The sequence below is a fragment of the Strix aluco genome, chromosome 30 (genome assembly GCF_031877795.1).
Source record: "Strix aluco isolate bStrAlu1 chromosome 30, bStrAlu1.hap1, whole genome shotgun sequence".
Classification (NCBI taxonomy): domain Eukaryota; kingdom Metazoa; phylum Chordata; class Aves; order Strigiformes; family Strigidae; genus Strix; species Strix aluco.
In genome coordinates, this window is record NC_133960.1 from 30,491 (window position 1) to 55,195 (window position 24,705).

The 24,705-nt window shown below is 50.5% G+C and overlaps 1 long non-coding RNA gene and 1 other non-coding gene across 2 annotated transcripts; one reads left to right on the plus strand and one right to left on the minus strand.

Annotated features, from left to right (window-relative positions):
• Nucleotides 1-3,225: 3,225 nt before the first annotated feature.
• Nucleotides 3,226-5,623, plus strand: LOC141916790 (uncharacterized). Its single transcript, XR_012621185.1, has 2 exons — nucleotides 3,226-3,364; nucleotides 4,538-5,623. It is a non-coding gene; the product is annotated as an uncharacterized LOC141916790 (long non-coding RNA).
• Nucleotides 5,624-12,997: 7,374 nt separating this feature from the next.
• TRNAR-UCU (transfer RNA arginine (anticodon UCU)) lies at nucleotides 12,998-13,071 on the minus strand. The gene has a single exon. It is a non-coding gene; the product is annotated as a tRNA-Arg (tRNA).
• Nucleotides 13,072-24,705: the final 11,634 nt, after the last annotated feature.

A 24,705-nucleotide genomic window follows, 5' to 3' on the forward strand; every position in this document is an offset into this window, starting at 1 on the left:
TGAAATGGGGTGGGAGGCCAAAACAGGGTGGGAGGCCGGAGGGAAGTAGAGGCCAGAAAACAGTGGATGCGGAAACTGGGTGGGAGGATGGAGGGAAGTAGGGATTAGAGAAAAGGAAAGCCAAAATGGTTGGGAGGCCACGGGGAAGTAGAGGCTGGAGGGTAAATGTAGGCCAGAGAAATGTGGACACCGAAAAGGGGTGTTGGGCCAGAGGGCAATAAAGGGCAGAAGCTTGTGGAGTGCCAAAAGGGGTGGGAGACAGAAAAGGGCTGGGTGGGCCACAAAGGGTAGGAAGGTCAAAGAGCACATAAAGGCCTGAATAAAGGAGGGGGCCGAAAAGGTGCAGGAGGCCAAAACAAGAGTCTGGAAAGGAAATAGAGGCCAGAAAAATGTGAAAGGCAAAAACGGGTGGAAGGCTGAAAAAGGGTGGGAGGCTGGAGGCAAATAAGGTTACGAAAGAGGGAATGCTGAAAAAGGGTGGGAGGTCGGAGGGAAGTAGAGGCTGGAGGGTAAATATAGGCCAGAAGAAAAAAGTGGAGACCGACAAGGGGTGTGATGGCAGAGGGCAAGTAAAGGGCAGAAACTTGTGGAGAGCCAAAAGGCATGGGAGACAGAAAAGGGCTGGATGGGTGACAAAAGGTCAGAAGTTCAAAGAGCACATCAAGGCCTGAATAAAGGAGGGGGCCAAAAAGGTGCAGGAGGCCAAAACAGGAGTCTGGAAGGGAAATAGAGGCCAGAAAAATGTGGAAGCCAAAAAAGGGGGTGGGAGGCCAAAAGGAAGTGGGAGGCCAGAGGGAGGTAGAGGCCAGAAAACAGTGGAGGCTGAAACAGGGTGGGAGGTTGGAGGGCAGTAGAGGCTGGAGGGCAGCTATAGGCCAAAAAAAGTAGATGCCGAAAAGGGTGCGAGGTGTGCGGGCATTAGAGTTTGAAAAGGGCTGGGAAGCCAAAAAGGGGTGGGAGTACGTGGTGGAAGTAGAGAGGGAGAAATCACTAGCAAAGGAAGGAGGAGTCCTGCAGGGACAGGGTGGAAGTAAAACAGCGTCAGGGAGCAAGACGGAGAAAGAGAGCTAATGATGAGTGGAGAGTAGAAAGAGCAGAGAGAGAAATCAAATGTGGGCGGAAAAGAAGGTGGGAGAGCAAGAGACGGTAAAGAAGGCAGAGGGCTTGAGGGGATAGGAGAGCAAGAGAGGGAGAAAGGAAGAGGGATCGGGACAAAGAGAGGGAGAAAGGAAAGACCAGGACGGGCTACGTGATGAAGGGGAAAAGGCCACGGAGCAGGACAGAATGGCACAGGGAGCAGTATGGAGCTCTACAGGCAAAATGTTCAGGAGAGGATGGAGGACAGAGGGAAGAGCAGCAAAGGGACAGGCAGTAAGGCAGTGATGGAGAAAGAAACAGCAGCAACCGAGAGATGAGGAGAGGGACAGGACCAAGGCAGAGAGGTGGAGAAAGAACACCAAGCCAGCGATGGGTAGCAGGCCGGAGGCAGGACAGAGGCATCTAGAAGAGAGGTGAGGGACAGGGAGCCAGAGAGCAGGAGACGACTGCGGAAGGGAGAGAGACAGGGAGTAGGATGCTGGCCTGGAACCAACAAGAGCAACAGAGAGAAGGACAGAGAGGTGGAGCGTGAGAAAAGACAGGAACGGAGAACAAGACAGAGAGATGAAGCCATCTATAGTCAAGACAGGGAGCAGCACAAAGGGTCCGAGAGAGGACCTAACCCTAACCCTTACCCAAACCCTATTAGAATTCCTATAAGACTGCCTTGTCTAAGAAAGCTGATGAATATGTATCCCTTTTGTGTATATTAGTCAGAGTGTTTTGTTTGTAAGTGTGGCACTTGCGGTGGAGCGATCCCCAGTGCTGCCCAGCACTGTGAATAAAGAATACCTGCTTAATCATTATACTCAATTCTGACTGTTGAGTGAAGCTCTTTGTTTCAAATGACCATACATATTTCGTTAATGATCAGATACTAATAATTAACACTGATGGTAATACAGATTTTACTAATTAACAGATACTAATAATAGAAAGAGTTTAGTTGTGAGGTTCATCTAGAGGTCAACTTTGTTTCAGGGCCTATTGTTCAGGCCCTAGCACTACACTGTGCAGGTGGTGTGTTTGGATGGTGTGGCTCGGTCTGTCAAGACTGCTTGTTCACAGCCAAAGCAAGCGCAGACCCCACAAAACCCCTAACCTTAACCCTATCCCTAACCCTAAACACAGAGTGCAAGTTCAGAGGACTGATGGGCACTTCCGGTGTGCTGGAGGACTGGTGGCCCATAGAGTGCGAGTTTGGAGGACTGACGGGCACTTCTGGAGGACTGGCAGCCCATAGAGCACGAGTTTGGAGGACTGACGGGCACTTCCGGCATGCTGGAGGACTGGCGGCCCATAGAGCGCAAGTTCGGAGGACTGACAGGCACTTCTGGAGGACTGGTGGCCCATAGAACGCAAGTTCAGAGGACTGACGGGCACTTCCAGCGTGCTGGAGGACTGGTGGCCCATAGACTGCGAGTTTGGAGGACTGACGGGCACTTCTGGAGGACTGGCGGCCCATAGAGCACAAGTTTGGAGGACTGACGGGCACTTCCGGTGTGCTGGAGGACTGGCGGCCCATAGAGCGCAAGTTCGGAGGACTGACGGGCACTTCCGGGCCTCCGGGCGGCCTAGGAGCGCAGTAAGGGCCCATACCGGAGCGCTGATGGCTGGTCCCGGTGCTGCGCGGGGCGGCCGCAGGGCGGGGGTGTCCATCTGTCGCCAAGAAGCTGCTGAGGGTGGCAGGGAGCCTGCCAGGGCTCCGGCGGTGCCGGTTCGCGCTCTGGCCGTGGCTCTCTAGTGCCAGCGCCGGCCTGGCCTCCGCGGGGTCATTCCTCCGCACTTGGGGCTTCCCGTGCGGGGACCAGCGGTTGCAGCCGCTGCCGCCGCTGGCGGGTCCCTCTCGCTGCGTCTGGTTCTGCCTCCGGGCCGTTTCCCTACAGTGTGCGGGTGGGAGGAGCTTTTAATTAGGCATCTCTGATTGGCATCACGGGGTCACTTGCCTGTGGCAGCGTTAATTGCCCTGGAAGCGATGTTGCTGACGGCGGGTCCGGCCAGGCTGTGCCAGTGGCTGTTCCGAGCAGTACCGGCTCCCAGCTGGGGCAGGTGCATAGCAGTGAGGAGGAACGTCCACCGGTGTACCCCGTCGAGTTGTTTCGCTGGGTAGTAGTGTGTTATTTTAACGGCCTGGTTAAATAATTTGCTGTTATCCAATGCAGCGAGCAAACGAGTCGTGCCTGGGGAGGATTCCGGCTCTCTGCGGCCGCAAGAAGAAGGGAAAGGAGACAAAGTGCTGAAAGCAGAGGCTGAGGCAGAAGGAAAGGTTAATTACTCTTCTAAATCATGATTTTGTATTATGAATTAGAAACTGAATTAGGAGTACTGTAATTACCATATTTATAAGAAGATAGTATGATAGTAAACTGCTCCCAATTAATATTCTATTTCTGCCTTACACCTGGAAATTTTTATTATGATGATACTGCTGGGGCACCATTAATACATAAATTTAACATTGCCGTTATTAAATAAGGCATTAATGATACCTAAATTAGTGTTCTAAATGTTTTTAAAATTTAGTTTAATTGTGCACTAATCAAATTTAATTTGCACTGGTTTTACTTTTATTTTAGCCCTACTTGGAAGTAGTTAATATCTGGGGGGGGCATCCCCAAAAACGGTTATGTTTCAGTTCGGGTAGTCATAAACGCTGTGTTAGTTTTCTAATTTTATTTTAAATCTAAATCTTTTAATGTTGTTAGTTCTGGTTGAGAATCATTGCCACCTGTGAATTTTCTTAATACCTACATTTGAACACAGCCGTTATTGAATGACTCATTTTTATTTCTCTTTATTTAAAAATCTAAAGATTCAATTATTGTTTTCTAGGAAGGAGTCGTCATTGCCTCTGAACTTACACCTGTGTATTAATACTTAATACTTATTAAACACTACCAATTAGCTTTCTATTTTCATTTTAAATTCTAAAACCTTCTTATTTTGTTTCCGATTGGGAGTCATTAATGCTCGCAATATATTTAATAATGGCTATATTTAAGTTTAGCTATTAATGACTCTTAATTTTAACAATCTTTTTTTAAGTGATAAATTTATCTTTTTTTAATTACAATACATATTGAGAATAATAGCTATGATTAGATTTAGTCATGACTCCTCTAAATAATATTTCCTCTATTTGCACTCTAACATTTTAATCATCACTTTACTACTAAGTGGGATTAACTAGGACCTGTGATTCATTTTTTTAATACTAACTAGAGATGTTTCTCTACACACATTAATCCCGATTAATGCTCTATTATTTGTATTTTGATGCTTGTAATTTTATAATATAAATCGGGAGTAATTACTGTCTGTATAGTTTTGCATAATAGTCTAGGCACTATTTATTCATGAAAACTATTCTGGTAATTGTTGTTTAAGTTATTATTTACTTTAAAACATCTAGAATAAAAAGTACTAAAAATTAAAACAGAAACCAGGGACTTTGGAAATCCCAAGAAAAACAACAGGAGCACTGCAGTGTGACCAGAGGTCGGACAAGGGCTTCAGTCTCCCTCAGTCTCTCCAGGATTTCGTGCTTCAGCTCTGCCAGCCCTTTTTTCCGGGAATCCCAGATTCCTGGGGGAACAAGCATGTGTGCGGTAGATACATCGCAGCGTCAAACCACTGGCTGTGCCGCCAGTGCTGGCCGCGCCCAACCGTCACCAACTGCACCGACAGGAGCCCGAGCAACTGCCACCCCCTTGGCCAACGACAGCAAAACCCCACGACGACGCCGAGACTGCAGGAATATGGCAGGAACAACAGCGAGCTGCGGCGAGGACAGACGTGTCACGGCAGGTACGATGCGTAACGCTGAAACACCACGCCAGGTCATGCACGCAACAGCAGAGAGAATTTCATTCTGCACGAGACATGCAGCCGTCCTTTGCGTCTTCACAACTCTCTTCGTGGCACCGTTGCCTCCACCACGGGATTTCCGTGTGGAAAACGAGCAAGTTCTCCACGTTGCGGTGCGCCCTCACCTTCCACACCTGCACACAAGAATAGCTGCCCGCCGGTCAGGCGACACCAGAAAGCACAAAGCCCCTTGAATGGATGTGCAGTCCCACAAACCAGTTATGCTTCACAGCCCAAGCCTCCTCTGTGCTGGGTGTCTGCTTCACCTCCACGCACCCTTCCACAGCCAGACCCGCAGCCATCTCCCCACGGCCCATCACTGTTACATACAGCAGAATGGCCAGGACCAGGGGGAAGGAAAAAAAAATAGCGGAGGGAACAAAAAAACCTCCCCGGATGGGGAGGTACAGCAGCATGCCTCCCGCTCTGGCTTGGGTTTGCAGCACGCCAAGCACCAGACCGAGGAACGGACGGCTGCCGGAGGCAATGCCACCCGCCCCTTTGCTGCAGCTTTGTACATCGCACCGACAACCTGACCAGGCTGGTAATTAAACTTCATTTTACTAGGCTGAACACAAACCTTTCTTTAAATAGATATAAATAAGATGATATGAAGTTACATGGGAAAGTACTTCATTAAATGTAGTACCAGCAGAAATGGTGTGCTTTAGTTTTCTGTCTGAAAAAGAAAACACAGTGCTGTTGCTGTTTGTGTCTGTCAAGACTGCACACGCTCTTGAACTGGTACCAGCACTGCCTTTGAACAGGAGGGGCTGCCAGAGCAGACTTAGATCCCGTACGAATCCTTCTCTGGAATATCCCCAGCTGCAGAGTGAATTATTGACTGTAAATCACCAACAGCAGCTCCCAGTCACCCAGACTCTGAAAAGGTTTCTCCGGCCGACTCCTATAATGGATACAAACAGGTTCCAAAGGACGGAAAACATGAGAGTGGGGCTGAAGCGAAAAAACCACACCCATATCACAAAGGGTACCAAGTACAGTAATTCGCACCTGAACAGCTGGAACAGCAATAAAGGACAAAACCAAACACCTTGGGGGAATTGTTGAGGGGCCAGAGAACCTGGGTGGCTTGGAGCAGAGCACGGCTGTCCTCAGGGAGTCCTGGCTGGTGGCGAGGAGCGAGCAAGCGCTCTGGGGTTAGTGAGGCCATGGGTCAGGCTCTGGGGGTCCAAAGTGGGCTGCTGAGCCAAAAGAGTCCTTGAGGGAACATGGGGAGGGGAGGAAGGAGTCCAGGGGGGCAGCAGAGAGCCCCTGACTCCCCCAGGGTGCAGCAGCCCCCCTTGCCACTGCTGCTGGGATGGAGGAAGGGGGCTGGGGGGGAGGCAGCAGCTGCAGAGGAAGGGAACTGGGGGGCGGGGTCCTGGGGCAGGATGGGGTGAGCGTGCACAGGCAGCGGGATGCTCCCACGATGTCCCCCACCTTCCCCTCCCCAGCCCTGCCGCTTGCTCCAGCCCCTTCCAGCACCACCAACCCACCCAGGGCTCCTGGAGGGTCCCTGTGCTCCCATGGACAGTGGTGGGACCCTCGACGGATCACGGTGGGCATGGACTCCCGTACCGTGCTGGGACAGCCAGACCATGACAAATGGCAGGTCTCCCCATCTCCCCCCTGCACCCCCCCCCCATGTCCCCCCCACGTCCTTTTGTGGAGGAGTGATGGGGCTAGGGGTCCTCAGGCTGCCCCGGGCCACTCACCCCTGATGGGGTGGGGTTTCTGCTCCCCCAGCGCCTGCAGATCCTCACCCTGCCCTGCACAGCCTCTGGCAGGTTTTGGGGGTGAAGCATTGTTTCCATGGGTCCCCATTGCCCATCAGGCCCCTCGCTGCGCTCCGGCCTGTCTGACCCTGTTGTGGTCCAGATGGAAATGGTGGTGAGAGCCTCTACCGGGCCCTGTGCCGGGGGTCTGCACTGCCACCAGACCCCCAGCCCTGAAGCTGCTCGTCCCAGGCGAGTCCACCCCCCGATTCCTCTTCTCTTCTCCCCAGGGGACAGAGGGCTCCCAGCCCCGCATGGACCCAGGCACCCACTGCCCCGAGGCAGGAGCAAGCTGGGGAGACACTGGGCAGATGCCGGGATGGGGCTGGGCTCAGCATAGGGCTCAGTGGTCATCCCCGTGGGCTGGGAGCGGAGGGCGGCGTGCGGTAGGGTCAGCGCCCGAGGTGGAGATGGGGCTGCTGCCAGCTGCATCGGCATCCCCTCCCCATCCTATCCCTGTCCTCTGAGGACCATCGTCTCCCCAGCAGGCGACAGGCAGGAGAGCCTGGAGAGGGGGGGCACGTCACCGAGTGGAGCGGGAGGGGACGCGTCCCCCAGGCAGGAGACCAAGCAGGAGCCTCCAAACGCCTGCGAGCCGTGCGGGAAGAGCTTCCGGTGCCCAGACCAGCCCCCTTCTACCATCCCAACACGGCAACTGCTCACCGGGCGGACAGGGCTCATGGTCCGCTGCCCCAGCAGCGACGGCAGCAGACACCGCAGAGAGTTTTCAAACAGACAGCAGCACAGACGGCGTCCTGAAGGCAGGAGGGCAGGGACGGAAAGCTGCTTTGTGCCAGAGGGGCAGCCGCGGTCAGCAGGAAACAGCACGGCCGAGCAGAGCCGGTGCCAGCGGCTGAGCTGCACACCAGCAATGATATGCTGGTGACCGAGAGGCTCTGTTGTGTAGTTTGCACCTTTCCTCACCTCTGTGCTACCAGTGCTCTGCTCTCCTCACCCTGCATCCACACCAGGCTTCCTGGGCAGGGTTTGTCACTTTGGTAAGAGACAGCGCACAATGTTCCTTACCAGCCTGCCCTCCAGCGCACAGCGAGCCGTGCAGCAGGGAAAGCAGAGAGGCACGTTGGGCTGTGAGATGTCCTCAGCAGGTGACTGCAGAGCCCGGGAGGATCCGTCTTTGCTCCGGGCAGCCGCGGAGCCCTGCGCTCCTTGCCGCTCCTGCCAGTGAGCACTTTGCTGCCTGCAACACACAATACTTGGTGGGCTGGAGGGGCTGTTCTGCCACTGGGTCAGGCGAGCAGCTCAGTTCCTTCGGCTGCCTAATTCACCTCCCTAAAACACACACTTCAACCCTCGCTTTCTTTAATTGAGACCCCTCTATCTATCTCCTGGCCTGCCAGCCATTTTCAGCCAGCAACACAGCTGACATACAGTGCTGGTAGAAATCTAGCGGTCATCTTGCTTTGATGGCAAAAGGCTTTTGTAACTCGAACCTCTGACTTGTCAGGAGGACTGCAGGGCAAGAAATACGCCTTTACTTGAACAAGCAAGACACCAGCCAAAGAGCTGTGCACAGCGATACGCGGCTGCCTGGGACCAACACCTTTTTCTGCTAAAACCAGAGCACAGTTCCCTCGTAAAGAGCCATCAGCAGCGCAGAACGTCCCTCCGCTTGCCCTGCACCAGGTGCCCAGAGAACAGCCTCTTCCCTCTGACTGGAGCGGGCAGCGGCCTGTTGCCGTCCCAGCCCCTCGCCCCCGCGAAAGCAGCTGCCTGTAGCAGCGGCAGAACCGCTGCTGCCCAAAGGGGAGAGGAAGGACTTGGGCTAAAGCTCTCCAGGCTGCCTGTGTCCCACGCGCAGTCGATGGCCTCGGCAGCCCAGACACAGGGCAAAGCCGACAGCCTAAGAAGGAACCCCAGGGTGTGTAGCAGCTTCTGCAACAACCGTACTTTCCCAGCCCAGCTGGGCAGAGGAAGGGGCAAGAGAAAGGGGCCTGTGGGTCCCTTCAGAGGCAGAATGGCTGCAGATTGTGCCGGGGCTGTTTCGCTCTTTCTCTTTGGCAGTTACGTCCCAGAGGTCGGCAGATGGGTCTGTGGGCACAGCGTGAACGCTGCTGCTTATGGAGCAACAGGCACTAGAAAGCAGCAGTGAAGAATAAGGACAGCTCATCGGGATGGTGGGAATAACAAGGAGAGCCTAAAGCATCAGCCGGGCAGGGCTAGCAACTTGCAAGTTGTCACGGTTTATTTCCAGCTGGCAACTAAGCACCATACAACCACTCACTCATTCCCCCATCTGGGTGGGATGGGGGAGACAATGAGAAGGGTAAAAGTGAGAAAACTCATGGGTTGAGATAAAAACAGTTTAATACTTAAAAAGAAACAACCCACCCACCCCCACAAACCACACCCACAAACACTTGTAAGAAGAAAAAAAACAAGAGAAAACTAAAACCCAAGAGAGACAAGTCATGCAATTACTCACCACCAACTCACTGACGCGCAGTCAGTCCCAAGAAGCGCGCCCCCCCAGCCTCCCCACCATTTTATTGCTGAGCATGACATCATATGGTCTGGAATATCCCCTGGGTCTGCTGGGGTCAGCTGTCCCAGCCCCTCGGAGGGCTGGGACGTGTCCCAGATGTCCCCTCACAGCTCCTGATGCACACCCTGCTCACTGGTAGGGCAAGGCGAGGAGCAGAACAGCCCTTGACACTGTGCGAGTGTTGCTCAACAATAATTAACACATCCCTGTGTTACCTACAGTGTTTTCACACAAATCCAAAACATAGAAGGGAGACTGGGGGGTGAGAGGGGTGCAGGGAAGTGGGGGGGGGCAGCAGGCAGGTGGGGGGTGCAGGCAGCACCCAAGGGGTCTGGAGGAAGAGGAATTACGGGGGGACAGTGTGGAACATGGTAAGGATGGAGGGAGGAGAAGAGGGAGAAGGGGTATGAGACAGGAGGGCAGGGGGCATGGCAGGGCACATCACAGTATAAAAAAACCTCACACGGTGGAAAACTTGCACTTGGTACATTTTGGTTGAAAGCATTTGTGGGGGCAGAGAGACACATGGAGGGGAACAGGGGAATTTTAAAAGCAAGGGGGTAAGGGACAGGCAGGAAAATTTAAAAATAGGTATTGGGAGCTTTATAAAAGGAGAAATTAGAAAGTTTCAGAAATGGAGGGAATAAGAAGAGACAAAAAATACAGACAACAAACTAAATCAACAGTGACATAGAAAGAAAATTAAAAAGCACACTAAAAAAAAATTTTAAAACCAATAGAGCACAATGACTGACAAACAACAATTAAAGATAGGGATTGACATACTTTCATCAAAGTAGACAGAGAATTTTAAAAGCAATAGGGTAAGGGACAGACAGGAAAAAGTTAAAAAACAGGGACCGTGAACTGGATAAAAGTTGACATAGAAAATTTTAAAAGTGAAGGGATTAAGAGCCGAGAGGAAAAAAATTAAAAAACAGGGCCATCAGACTAAATAAATGAAGACTTTGAAACAAAATTTTAAAAGCAATGAAGCAGAGGACTGGCAGGAAGAATTAAAAAACACAGACACAGAACTGGATAAATGCAGAGAGAGAAAATTCAGAAAGCATTGAAGTACTGGCCATACAGGTAAGAAGTGGAATATCAGGAGAGCAAGCCACATAGACAGCCACAGGGAAAGGACATTGGAAGAGCGATGAGGGAGTCACTGAAAACAGAGACACATCACTGAGTAGAGGGAGACCTAGAAATGCAATTTTCACATGCAACAAGGAAGAAGGAAGCATGGGAAGAATAAAATAGTAGCAGGTGGGGAGCCAGAAAGGGAGAGGCATAAAAAGGAAACGTAGAAGGTGACAGGGTACAAGGCAGTGTTGGCAGAAGAGCAAAAAGCTTCATCCCAACAGCCCAAAAAGGAGACGGAGGCAGGGACAGGCAAGGAGGCGGGCAGAGATCTGGAGAAGTGTGGCAGAGATGGGCCAGGACGCAGGCACAGGGATGCAGGAGACCTTCACTGCCCCGAGGCTTCTCCCTCTGCCTCTTCCTCCTCCAAAGTGCTGCCTGCCTGACCCTCACCCACCCAGCAGCAGGAGGAGCCGGCAGCAGGTGCCTCAACGCTTCTCTTCCAGGAGGCTCCCCAGAGGAGCTCCGTCAGGAGCAGTAACCTCACCAGCTGCACCTGGGGCTGCCCCAGCCCATCTGCACCTGCAGCCTTTTAACCATCAGCCCAGCCCCATCCTCACCCCACAGGTCCACCTGAGCTGCCACAGCTGGAGGCTGTGGAAGCAGGGGGCCATGGCTTCAGCCCCACAGCTCCTCACCGCTTCCCAGGACCCTGCACGGGGGGCTGTAGGCACTTCCACGGGCACAGAAGAACAGAGAAATGTTTATTCGCCCAGGGACAGGAGACATCCTGGCAGCAAGCGTCCTCAAGCACAGTGCCCCAGGGCAGCAGGACATAGGGAGGAAGGAGGGGTGCCAGAAGAGGTGGGGGAAAGACCCAAAATGGGGGGAAATTAAACACAGGAAGAGAGTAAAAAAATACAGGTATGGTGCCAGATAGAGGAGATGTAGGAAAAAATGTAAATGGTGATGGGGTGCAGGGCAGCATTGGCAGAAGAGGAAGATGTTTGGGGAACTGGACAGGTATGTGGGCAGGCGGAGAAGGAGACGGAGGTGGGGAGGCAGGCAGAGACCTGGAGACCTTCTGCAGACCTGCTGCAGTCACCAATCCCACACATGCACTGCACGGGACAGCTGCGAGCACCAGCCCAACCAAAGCCAGGATTACCTATGCCTCGCATTCCACCGCAGTGGGGTCCTGCTCAGTGGGATCCTGCTCCTGCTGCCTATGTCCTAAAAGGAAAATACATATTCCGTTCTCCATGCGTTGAAGGTTACAAGTGATCTCCGCAGAATCTGTCCTTTCTCCCCTCATTTCTACCAAATTTTACTTTGGGTGGCTGTGCACCCATGCCCACTGTACACGTATTTTCTCTTTCTTGGAATCAATCTCCTTCTGGCCTTTCAGGACCCCCCCAGATGTCATGAACACGACACCTACGTCACGGTGAACGCGCGTGCAGAACTTTTAGCACCACCAGGGTCTTGGAAGGCCAAACTCCAGCATTTTCACAAAAGAGGAAAAAGAAACAACAAACCGAGCTCACCAGCTACTGCGATAGAGATGGACTGGTTTTCCATTGGCATCTAGAAACTCTATCAATGGGATCATATCCTGTGTTGGCAAGCATGCAGTGCAGCGCACTTGTACTCCGCAAAGTTCAGCTAGTGGGCTCTCTAGTGTGGAGCAACACTAGAAGCTCAGAGGAAACAGATCGGTAGTTCCTACAGTGACCCAGATCTGAATGGACCTGGCTGATCCAAGGACACCTTCTATGTTTATTCACAAGCTTCACTGGTCCAAGCAGCATGCCTGGCTCTCCAGAGCTGAGCGTACGCCTCCAACAAGCCACAAAGGAACTTCTCTCTGAAGAGTATATGAAGTGCCCAGGTCGAGCACCCTTCCTCCAACCTTCAGCACTTCTCCACCGTAACTAACAGCTGCAGCAGCCTGGAAAAGCCCTCCAGCAGCCCCCACTGAAACCCATTCACCTACCAATCACGGTTGCACTCACTTGCAGCTCCCCTCTGTCCTTTCTCACTACTGATAGCAATGAGATCACATATGAAGTTACATACTAATAACTTAGACCATCTGTGAAAGAAAAAAAGAAGAGTCCATTTGCTACTTAAGAAGACAAACCCCCATGGGGATGTGGAGGTGGTTGCCGGCAAACGCACATCTTCAAAGTAAAAACATGAAACATAAAAGCATTTGCAAAGAATTTCTGTAAGGTGGAAATTCAGACTATAGACCCACATTTTTTTGCCACACAGTTGAAAAAAATGACCACATTTATCACAGGAAATATCAACAGAAGGCTCTAAACCACTGCCTAACCACCTGACTTCTACTGGAAAGCACGGTACTTTTCTTAAGAAGGTATCAAAGATGGGACCCATAAGCAGCAGTATTGGGGGAACAAGTGGGGTTAAAACACCTAGCTATTCAGGAGATACCAGAAGGAATGAGGAAAGGGGAATATGATGAAAGAGAGATGGCTTAGAAGGGGAGCACATGACTGTTACATGCATCAGCTGTAGAGAGGGTGTCGTGAAAAGTCATTATCTTCCCATCTGAAGCCCTCAGGGGTGTTATAAACATAACGGATTGGGACCTATAAAGGAACATGCATTAAAAGAAAAGAGACACCTGCCTGGAGATCATCTCTGCCGGGACTCGAACCCGGAACCTCTGGATTAGAAGTCCAGCGCGCTCGTCCATTGCGCCACAGAGACCTCACCGTGAGTGCAGTGTCGGCACCAGAACTGAAAAATCCCGCACCCCCTGCATCACTGGAGGGGTCTCGACACCCCGCTCTCACGGCATGGCACTGAGGCAGTGTGAAAACCCAGTGACCAGATCGATCTCCCTTGCAAATCAACATCTTTAGGCATCCTCTTCTTCCACAGGGATGGGTAATAATTCTGGGTATGATCTATATCTCGCTCGGCAGCAGGGATGCAGCAAAAACCTGGATGCAGGCTTGTCTCTGCGTCTCTGGCAACCTTTCTGGAGCATCTCTAGCTCGACTGAGGGCAGAGCTAAATCCTGGAGTAGAGTTAATTGCTACATCTCCCTTGGTATCATCATTGCATCCTCACTGCAGAAGCCAAGAGAGATAAAGATGAAAGAGGATTTAGCTTACAACACTGAACACTGACAACGATGAAGAAAGCTGTTTGTCGTGATGAAAAATGCAGAAACCTGTGGCTTGAGCAGTGAAATAAAAGAAAAAGCAGCTATCATGTTTTTATTTTAAGCAAGCTGTCAATCAAGGGTTCAACATTTTTCTATGTGCATCTTCCAGTGGAAAAAAGATGACATCAAAACACCAGGAAATATCCTTTTACATCTGCTGGACTATTGAACAATTGATCAAACTCTGTGACACAATTCCTTGCTGTGAACAAACACATTTTGCATTTCTAAGCTGCATGAATTTGAGAGTACTGTTTACTCCCAAACATGCTCTTAATTAGGGACAAACATGAAGAGCGAGATGCTAACTGCAATACGACTTGCTTAGAAGAATGAACGCTACCTGAGACTGCAAGCTTTTACCTCAGGGTCGATGTGACCTAAGACCCAACCTAAGCCAGCTCTTATTGGCTGAGAACACCCCATACCAATGGTGAAACAATAGAAGATTTACCCTTCGATGGAACGAGGCGTATAACCACACCCAGAATTGCAACCGACCAGAATCTAAACACCACCGCCATCTGTACAGGTCATTGGTTTAGACCAATGAAGATCATCACACCACTGACCGTACGTGTGTATCACCTGCATGGGACAAGCACGTATTGATCCTGCGTGGGACAAGCACATACTGATTATGCGAGCAACAGTAACAGATTAGCCCACCTCTTAACGTGAAAAATTTCATTGGTCTCTACAACTGTATTGTCACATACGTAATCCCTGCTTTCCTCTGTATCTGTGTCCTCCATGCATTAGGCTGGGGCACCGCTACACATGTAGCTAAACTATAAAAGAATAAATTCCCTTGGTAATTCTATGCTAAGCATCCTTGCCTCCCTCCTCGGCTGGCAAAGTACTGACTTTTACACAGACTGGGCTATGAAGTCACATGGTGCTAATGAGGAGAGGCACAGCACTAACAACCTCAGCACACCGAGTGCAAAACCAAAGAATTTGATTTTCCTTTTACTGATGTTCTGTGGCTTTGGAAAGGTTTACGGTTGCCTTGACAAGTAAAATCCAACTAGAAGCGGTGGGAAAGAAGGCAGGGGTCTAACTTTGATCAGACAAAACCCTTCCTGCTACAAGAGATACTCAGTAAATCAATAATCCTTGAATTAAATTACTCCACGAACCAACTGTAGTGCCAGTGTAGCACTGTAATCCCACCAGTACCTCAAGAAAATGCAAAGTCTAGAAAACACCTATATCTACAGGGTGAACAAAGGCTGCGCTTAAAAAAAAGTTATATAATAAATCTTAGACAAAGTTATAAAGCACCAATACAGAAGGAAGAAAAAAAACTCAACACAGCCTGTGGCTGCACTATGCGTGTTCCTCATGGGAGATGACACCAACTCTTTTAATATGATTTTGGGAGGCTGTACCTCAAAAGCAATGACTATTTTGAAGTCATTAACGATTTCGTCAGCAAGTAGAAAATCTGGAGATGAAATATCAAATTGCACAAACCTCAGAAGAATGACTGTGGCTTTATGGGCAGCCGTGGCCCGGGAGTCGGAGGGCGGATGGGTTTTGAGAGAACCCGCATTCCTCCCGACCGGAGCTGGACTGGGGCTTGTTGCAGCTCTGCAACCTGCCTTTCCCTTCTGCCTGCCTACGCTCTCATACGTCTTTGGGTAATACATAGCCCAGCAGCACACATGCTCAAATCTTTATCAGCCAAACAGCACTGAACAACTGGAAGAAAGCCTGCTCCAATCGGCCCTAGTTGCACCAGAAACTGGAAAGGTCCAGGAGTTTGAGCAGGTCCTGGTGAAAACGACACATTTCCGACAGAGTGAAATGGGAAGAACCACCTGCTGCAGAGAAATGGATGCATCACAGGCTGCACCCCTAAAGAGCACCCCCTGGTCAGTAGCACTGCTAGGAGTGCCACCAGAGCCTCTCGCCTTCTCTCCATCCCCGTCCCAGCACACGCCCATGCTGGCACAAGCATGTGGCCACGAACCACATGGTAGCAAATGCTCCCCACTGAATGCTAGAAAGCAATGTGCAACTTCAAATCCTCAGGCCGCCTGCCAGGCATCTTTGTACCTTCAATAATTTGGCCAGTCTTCCGCAAGGCACTGACTGTCCCTCTGTTATCTCCGTATGAGACATACTTGGAAAGCAGAGACTGGACTGGGGAGCATAGATGCAGGTAGGTTATTTTTGCTGCTGGGGGATGCCGATACACCCATTTCTGTGGTAAGAGTTGACAGTGAAATTCAGTAAGCTGGGCAGCATGTTTTGAGACGAGAGCAATATCCCTCTTTAAATACAGAGACGAAGGTGTTAATAATATGAGTGTCCCCAGCAGAGAGAAGCGTGATGGAAGCGGAAAAGCTGCAGGGGGTCCAAGCAAGGTGCAAATTGGCACCCAGCTCATCCCAGATCGCCTTCCAGCATCAAACCATTTGCTGCAGACAGGAAGAACGTGAGCCATGAGCAAGGATGCAGTGGACGCGATGAACCAAGATAATTTACTACCCTATAAACAGCTGTGAAAGTCCTTTTGCAAGACAAAGAAAGACTTAAGCGGGAAGATGGCTGCTGGAGCATGTCTTACTTGAGCAGTAGGATACCACCTCGTGTCCAGTTGCTCTAGGGTAGCATCGTCAGTGATGGGAGATTCAAAAATTTCTTTGCACACCTAAATAAACAGCAATAGAAAATCCATACCAGAGCTAGGACTGTTTTGTGGTATCCATGGCTACAAGTTTTATAGCAAACTTAACTACCCTATTACCTAATAAAACCTTCTCCAAGAGTCACCAAAGAGACAGTCCCACCAAGCTAAGGATAAAGCTTTAGAAGCTGCATGCTTGCAGACCACAAAGCCCATTAACCCATGTACCCACAATGGGGAAGAGTTTTCCCCAAATCCTTACAATTTGCAAGGTATATTCTTGTCTTTTTCCTAAACTTGTAATCCCTTCTCTATTGCTTTTTCTTCTTCTGCCAGCCATGTCAGAAGCACCCAAAATGCAGCCATGTACCTTGCACTTGATTTGACCACCACATCACAAAGCATCTTCAAACCCTCCAGCGCCTTTCTGAGCCTCACACCATCTGCGGGACAGTGACTGAGCTCATCTAGAAGATGTTCATCAGTGACTCCTTCATTTTGCTCCCCCTGATAATTCACATGTCATCCTGAGACACGGAGCCAGTTTCAGAAGCTTTTGCCTTTGGTGCATGGGCTGGCATTGGTGGCTGTACTGCAGCTTGCTGGGCAAGGGCACAACTCAGCAAGTCTACATGTTAAAGCTTAAATTACAGCGGATGCTCTTTTAAAAAGCAGCTCAACTGTCATCTTAGTATCCAAGATATACACAACTGATTTGCATTTTGCTGGTATTAATCCCCACAGGAGTTATTTTTGCATCCCAAATAAGATAGATGAAGCAAGAGGGCATGACTAGCTCCTGCCGGGAAGCTGAAGCAGTAACCACCAGGGTAAAAAAAAAAAGAGAGAGAGAGAAGCTGATATTTCTGGGGAGCAGGTTGGATCCCATCCACAAAGTGAAAAATTAAAACTGACACCGCCCCACATGAGTGCCCGAGCAAAGATACCTATGGCCTATACTTGTAACTGCTGTTGTGAAAATCAATGCAGGACTGAGACTGATGTCACAAAGTAGAGCATAAACACAGACTAAAAGATGCCAAGGCAGTGACAGAAAAGGAAGATGCCAGTAGAAATTCCAAATCTAACACCCTCTGCCTACAGAGCACCGATTTAAAAGTTGTGGACCAGAGCATCCCCCTTTAGCCTCTGTGCTGGATGGACCAGAGTGAGTTGGCTGAGACCAGGCACTGGAAATTAGGAGCATTACCTGGGTCTCCCTGTCATGTCACCACCCACCGCAGCACATCCCCAGTGGGGATCTCGAGCAAGCAGCCAGAGGGTGTCCAGCACGGATGGATTTACCCAAGAGGTTGAGAACATGTCCTCAACTGGGATCCTCAAAATGGCTGCAGAAGAGAGGGATGGCCCAGGCTGGGTATCCAAGACAGACCACATCCCCAGCTCAGGGCAGTGCAGAGGAAACGCTGTCCTCTATCTGGCATACCCAGAATGGCTGAGGTCCGGCCTGGCAGCACCTGGGGCGGCCAAGGTCAACTTTGCTGCCATCTTAGCAGGGGCCAGAGACCGTGTCCTTGGTCATCCACACCAGCAGCTCTACTGACAATGAGATCTGGTTGGCACCCCATCCCTACTCTTGCGGCTCTCACTTGGGCACCGGGAATGAAGCCAACGCTGTACTCTGAAGCGAAGCCATCTGCAAAGCAGCGAACAGCCTGTGCAGAGCTCAACAGCCATCGGAGACGCTACCCCACATCAGCAGATAAAGATCAAGTCAGGAACTGGGCAAAAAAACCCCCTTCCTCCCAGCTGTGCAGTTGGTGGTACCACAGTCCTATGAACAGAGGAGATGGGCCCTTCCAGACCCTGGGCCTGGAAAACTCTACCGCAAAAAAAACAAGGATAAAATCCTCCCCCCCACATCCTACAAGGACTTTCCAAAACTTAGTGTTACGCTATTGGTGGCAATATCAAGAACACGCTACTTGGACACACACTTAAGCAGGGAGGATACCGTGACCCTAGAGTTCCTCAGCCTGCAAAACAGATGCATCATGGCAGATCCAAACTAGCAGAGACCGTGACAACGCACCTTTAGAATCACTCACGAAGTCTGCTAGAAAGCAGGCTAGGCGCAGTCCCACCGTTACACATGCACACATGTACGATTATAGACACATAACCAGATTCCACATGAGAGTTTCATCAGCAAGACGGTGTTTCTGAGAAATCTCTGCCCCAGTCTATAGCAACAATACTTTGATTTGAAGCATCCAGAAGGCAAAAGCAGTCCCTCTTTCTTCACTCTTTACAGCAAACTAGCATTAGCAATCTGCGCATGCTGCTAGCATCATGAGACCCAAAAAGCTTTTAGATGTGATGGAGTTTGATGTCTCCAGCGGGACAGAGCCATTCATGATGCATATATTCAGGGCAGATTTTAGGGTCAAGGGACTGGAAAGTCTCCTTTCTTCCAAGGAATAACAATCCACCTACTTCTAACAAAACATCATGTTATTTTCACTAAAGAAAAAAAAATAGTATTTTACCCCTAAAATTACTTATTTAGCTGCAAACTGCCATCCTCCCCCAGTGCTATGCTTCACCTCTTGTGGCGAAGGCACGGTGCCTCAGTTTACCGTGGATACCTGGCTGTGTGGCACAGCATGGGCACAACCTGCCCGATTTCTCCACATGCAGCTGATAGCTCAGAGCCACTCCCAGAGCCCAGCATGGCCGTGACACCCACCCAGCATCCCCCGGCACCAGAGCAGGCAGCGCTGTGCCAGCTGCTTGCCCAGGCTCTGCCAAGTCCCTTCCACCCCCACGCTCTTTCTAATTTCAAAGTTTCAGGCTTTGTCTCTTTTATCAAAAAAAAAAAAAACAAAACCAAACCCACACAAACAACAACAAACAAACCCCCCCCACACTCTCAGGATTTTTCTGGTAACCCAAATCCTGTCTATCACTTACGCTTGTCCCTCAGCCTGACGTATTCACCTCTGCAGGAATTGCAGCCACCTCTGCTGCTCCCAGGTCTTGCTTCCAGCTCTCTTTTCCTTCCAGCAACTTGGTATTTTCTCGCTGCCTGCGTCCCCTCCACACCCCCGGGACACTCTTCGCCCAGCTCGGCTGCCCCCCGCATCGGCCCCCGCCCCACCGGCGCAGGCCTCGCCCGCTCAGGCCAAGGCTCCCGGGGCCGGGCGCGGGGCCCCTCCGGCCGCTTTCCCCGCACCTCAGGCCACGCACAAAGCCCCGGCCTTTGCCGCGGGGGCTCCCGCCGCGCACCCGCGGCTCCGGCCCTCCTCTCTCGCTCCAACTTTGCCCAGCTCTGTCTCCCCGGTCCCCGGCCGGGCTCGCTTGTGCCTCTTCTCCTCGGATTCCTCCCTCCTTCCCGGCGCTACCCCCTTCCCATGCACTTCCCCCCCTCCCCGCGCTCCCTTTGTCCCCTCTCGGACTGCCCTTTCCGCCCAGGGAGGCCGGAGTTTCCATGGGAATGGAGGCGGCGGCGGGGGCTCCGCGGCGGGGAAGAGCCAGAGGGGAAGGGCAGGGCAGGACGGAGGGGAAGGGCCGCGGGCCCCGGGGATAACGCCCCCCCGCCCGCGGCCGGGGTCTCGACAGGCGGGCAGCCGCCTCCATGGCGATTTACTCGCTGGGATGTGTTTGTTGGGGTTTTGTCCGCCTCCGCTGGAAGGGAAGAGCAACAGAGACAAGACAAGCAGAACAGAATGGGGAAAGTCGTCGTCCCCGGCGTGGCGGCCAGAGGCGCGGAGGAGCGGAGCCCCTCCCCGCGGCGAGGGGAGCGGCAGAGCTGTTCTTGTTTTACAGCTTCCAGTAAAACCAGCGACTGGCTCTGCCTGACGTGGTTTGCCGTGCCAGATGCACGACAGACAGGTGGGACGATGATGGGGCATAACAAGAAGCAAAATGCATGAGCGATACCCTCTGTTATGGCCATCAGCTGGGGTTTTGCTTTAATTGTGGTTCTTGCGTTATTCTCTCCTCTTTCCTTGAGGAGTAAAAGAATAAAAATGAAGAGGTATATAACACAAAGGGAAGGTAAAAGGGGGTGGGGGGAGGGGTGGGGGGGTGTCTCTAAGGAGGTTTAGTCAAACAGCACGACCAAACTGCATCTGCAGATCCATTCTGTGGCTGTCACCTGGCATCACTGAGCTCTACCTAAGCAGAAAGGACCAAGTGGCCATGTCTCATCTTCACAGCCCTTATCCCTCTTAGCATTACAGCTCTCTCAAATCTGTCTGCAAACAGTTCCTCTGCCTCTGTAGCTGGGACTTGGGAGTCCTGCCCTTCCTCCTCTTCCTCACAGAAAAGTTCCTTTACTTTAGAGGCCTACATGAAAATAAAATGTATATACACATCTCTATCCAGGTAGAATAAAATAGTTACAGAAAACTCTTCTATTTCCAATAGAAACGCAAAAGAGAAAATTTTTAAATTAACCAGAAAGGTGCAGCTATTTCTGTGTGATCCACTTACACCAGAGGATGGTGAAGATGAAAAAATGTTTGGGTTTTTTTTCCACCCAGCACAAGCAAAGACAGTGTCAAAGATGCTCCTAAGGCCAAACAGGTTTTTGTCAGCACATCCAGATCAATCACATCCAAGAAGTAATAAATAATTGGCCAACAGAACATGAAGAGGATTCAAGTTTCACTAATTCCTGGGACATTGAAAAGCAAAGATGAAAGCTTATATGAAAAGCCAATATTTCTGGCAACTTAATAGGATTCTCAGTCACAAGCCAGTCCATATCACACCTCTCACATGCAAATTAACTACATTATCTATAACTAGGGATAATCTTTACCAGGTTCTGAGTTTGTTTATAAAGGTGATTAACTCCATATTTTTCCTTCTCTCTCTCTTACAGCCTGCTCGCATCAGCTGCATTTCATCCTTGCCTGTAACAGCCCTGTTCTCTGCCCCATTCCTTTAGCTCTCCACTCACACGCACATGCTCCTCACAGGAAGGCACTGATATAGCAGGGGAAATCTGAATTACACCCAGCAAGGCTACCTGTCTGTAACAAAGCTTTTAATCTGGAAATGCATGTCATTTATATCAAGACACTAGAATGCATCAGGTAAAAATGAAGCAAAGAGTAATTATAAATAGAAGATCATTGATTTAACAGTTCTATCAACACTTCACAGTGGTTAATATTAATCTTTTAAGATTTAACTTTTCTATCAGTTATTCAAATGTAAAACCTGACTAACCACTTATAAGGTGTGCAGAGGGCACGAAAGCTGCAGGGTAGGGGTATCGGAGAGGATGGACCCTGAGGTGGGTCGCTCTGTGTACTGGTAAACTCAAAACAGTTTGTTTCAATATGGGCAAATACAAGGATCGGTGCACATGGTTTGTTGTTTCTAGTATGGATACGAGGGACTATATATTACCTTCCACAGGTGCTCCCCATGTAACACAGTTTAAAAAAAAAGAAAATAAAAACAGAAGTGTCCATCACCATGATTTACTGTAACTAGACCCTCATAATATGAGCAGTAGAACTTTCTATATGTAGTTCATTTATGTTAATAATTCTGTGCAAGGCACGCTCAGCCTGGTGTCTCACTGCCGCCAACAGCTGTTGAAAAAAGGCTATAAATCCCAGCAAGTATGGAGTGCCATTTCTCCAACTGGTTTTTAGGGACCTTCTGAGTCAGAAGGTGCATTTTTGCAATTTTTTTTTTTTTTAGGTTTTGTCTTCCTTTAACGTTCCCAGTCACTCAGGGGAACTTTTAACACTCAATGTAGCAAGGACCAGCTGTCTTAATGCCCAGTCTTTTCCCTTCCATTCCCACTTCCTCCTATCCTAGAGTCTCACCTCACTTCCCTTGGGCTCAGTCTTCCAATGGCTCATGTCACCTGCTATGGCCAGGTAGCTCCATCCTGCCATGAAAGGGCTCACAGGTGACTCCTACCAGTACTTTCCCAGGAGCATGGAAAAAAAGAATCTGTGGGATGGAAGAAGCTGTTTATCAACTGAGTCAGCCCACCTGCAGCTGCAGCAGTGCCTTCCCACATCAGACTCGGCACCCTCGCAGTTAATAGTAGTTAAAAGCCAGGCAAGGAGCACCTGCTTTGAGTGGGGTTGGGCTAGATGATCTCCAGACCGACACAGGCTACTCAATGATGCTGTGAAAGGTTAGACATCAGGCTAGGAGATGCATCTCAGGGAGAGGGGAGGACCAAAACCCAGGGCAAAGCCATGTGGCTCATCCCATCCTGTTCCTGGGAGAAGTGCCTACCTGCTGTTTCCCTAAGGAACATCTGCAGCTCAGCATCTTCCCAAGCCTGATGGCTCACTTTGAGTGCATCTGTTGCAGTAACAGGGACAGCATGAAAAATTCCTGTGCCCTCCACATGAATTGAATGCTTCTGTTAAGTCCCAAATTGCTCTGTGGCCAGGCCCCAGGAGACTAATGTCTCCACCTGCCAATGTCTTCATTTCCAAGTACCAGGAAACCAGGGGGAGCAACATGGATGCAAGTATAGCAGCTGCCTTCAGTCATCCCTCTGCCAAAGAGGAATTGGAGGGTGGCCAGCAGATTTCCAAAGATGGAGAAAGCAACAGGGAGACACATTGGTAGTAGTGGCAACACAACGCCAACTCTTCACATGGGTTTCACCTGTGAAACTCATTGCTGCAGGACAGCAGTTGGCCCAAAAATCTTCAGGAGGTTGAAACAAGCCCTGGGCATTCATCTGGCTAGCAGAAATAGACACAGTCCTGCTGATGCTGAACAGGAACAGCAGCATTGCTTTCTCCTCTCATCCAGAGAGGACTAAGACCCCTACTTAGAAGCTGGGATCCCAGACCTGGCAAATGAAATTACTCTGGAGGGCACCAGCTTCAGAAGAAAGGTGATGTATTTAAATACTGAGGCTAAAAAGACCGGAAAGAGGGTGCTCACAGGTCTCCAAAAGCTCTTGTGGCTGGTTTGCAGAACCAGAGAGTGCTCCCCACTGATGCCCTGACAGGACTCATGGGTGGACAAGAGGCCACAAGAGTGGGCATGGGTGATGGGTGTCCCCTCTGTCAGGTCCCCATTTTACTGGGGCTCTGTCCTTTCTGCTGCTGGTGGCAAGGACCTCTATAGATGATGCTGTATCAGAAGAGGCGGAACTGCTCTTTTGCACCCCTTTTACCTTTCCTGGTACACACAAGCCATGTTGAGGGAAGAGTATTTGGAGGTGCACAACCCAACCTCCCATTCAGGGCTGGGCTCCCACCGGTACTAGATCGTATTGTGCGATGCTCTGACCTTAAGGAGCTTTATGGTGAGTCTCAATCACATTTATTCCCTCTCTGACATCCCCTCATGCTGTGCTTTAGTTCTGTTCCCATATATGCCCACTTGGTGCCACTGTTACTCCATGTTTCTCCTTAATAGCAAAGCAGCAGGTGTGAGAACCCGTAGTAGAGCAGGAGAAAAAAGTCCAGGGCAAACCAAACAGAAGGAAGCTTAGCAAAATAAAATAGGGTTGTCACAAGACCCATGGAGACATTTACTGCAACGTTTTCCCACAACAAGACCGTTTCTTCATGCAATGGAGAGGCAGAGGGGTGCTGGTCCTCCAGCTAACCTTTCTGGCCGTGGGAGCTCAAGCACTAAGACAACATCAGATCTAACTACTCCATCAGCTGTTCAGGGTATCCTCAGAGTGCTTGGACACCCTGGGGACAGGCAGTTGGGGGCTGAGCAAGAGACTGGCACTCTCTGAGGTGGCTCAGGCAGGGACTGAACTGAAATGGGACTCCTGGGCCCATGGGCAAATGGTGTGGGTGAGGCTGGCCAGGGCCATTAAGGCCTGTTAGTGCCTTCGAGGCCACTGCCATTGGTGTAGGACAAAAAGCAAGCTCAACTGGCACCTCCAGGCCCTTTTATCTAAGCTAAGGATGATATGAGTACCCACAAAGTAGTGTGCTACCAACTTCTGCCTTCACATTTGCAGGCCAAGGACCTTACTGGGCCATTCCTTCAATCAGAATGAAGGGATTGTCCCCACACTTTGAGGCAGAGGTCCCCTCTGATCTGCTCAAAATGATGCGTGTTAAAGAAAGGGGGCTGAGCAAGGCTTTGGGCTCAGGAGCTGGTACTTTGGCTCAGGTCCTGGTAGGTTCAGGATCAAAACGATGAGGCTTACCTCCTTAGCCAGGGGCAAGCTGGATCAGGCAGCTGAAGAAGTCCAGAGATAGTTCAGCATAGGTAAAGGTGCTTCCTGCCTGCATAGTTCAACACTGCAGTAAGGTAGGGGTTTCGCAGACAGCATCTCTGAAACCCTTTTTGGGGCAGTTTACAGAAGATCTTCAGGTGCACAGGGAGTAGGTGCAAACTGGTCCAGCGACAGTCCTGCAGGGGCAAGCAAAGTTTATCCACAAGCAGCAGTCATTTCCCAAGGTCTTGGAGGACATGCACCCATCTGATCCCTTGCTCTTCACCATCCTTTGTATTCCCCAAGTCCAGCATGAAGATTGTAGGGGAAGGTCAGCGTGAGTTAGGATTTGCTGTACCCTGTAGCCTGATAGAAGCGAGGTTCTGT